Source organism: Limulus polyphemus, unplaced genomic scaffold (assembly GCF_000517525.1).
Source record: "Limulus polyphemus unplaced genomic scaffold, Limulus_polyphemus-2.1.2 Scaffold1945, whole genome shotgun sequence".
NCBI lineage: Eukaryota > Metazoa > Arthropoda > Merostomata > Xiphosura > Limulidae > Limulus > Limulus polyphemus.
In genome coordinates, this window is record NW_013667555.1 from 47,278 (window position 1) to 47,981 (window position 704).

The window sequence follows — 704 nt, forward strand, 5'->3', positions numbered from 1 at the left end:
TATTTCGGGTACCATTAGCAAGGAGACTAAAACACGCCCTTAGGGTCACTCGTGCATAACTGGGGTTAGAAGTAGGTCGCACCTGAATATGGTATTGGATTTTGCGTTCATGGCATCCTCCGGATCCAGGGTGGTGGACATACTTGGAAATGTATCTATACTCATACTCACGATCTAGTAAAGCCGAACGGGTGTCCTAATCAGGTTTGTTTTTTGGAGAATTTTATCGGTATACTGGGGCCTCTACAAATTAAGAGGGGCCATTTAAACTCTGCAGCAGAGCGCGGGTATTTTATGTTAATGATAATAAGTTTCACTGTTTTTTTCGCTAGAAAAATATTTATACAGCTGAAGATTCAACCAAACAAAAAAAAAATGTATTTAAGTGGAAGCTCCAACAAATAATAATTTATATATTTTGCCAACTTGAAGTTATGGAAAGCATATTTTCCTAGTTTGTTATAACAGAAAAGTCGATCTTACAAAGCAACGTTCACTAGGCCTAATTTCTAAATAAGGACTGAAACTTACCACTATATGTGTAAGAGCAAAATATTATGTCACTTGTTTTAATATAAGATATCTCAGCTTATTTACTTATACAGACTTGAACACTCCAAGTTAACTACCTATACCAATTATTTACCTTTGTCTTGATTGCCTTGCATGTGAGTCAGCAGTGAAAACAGTTTTACAGGGAAACA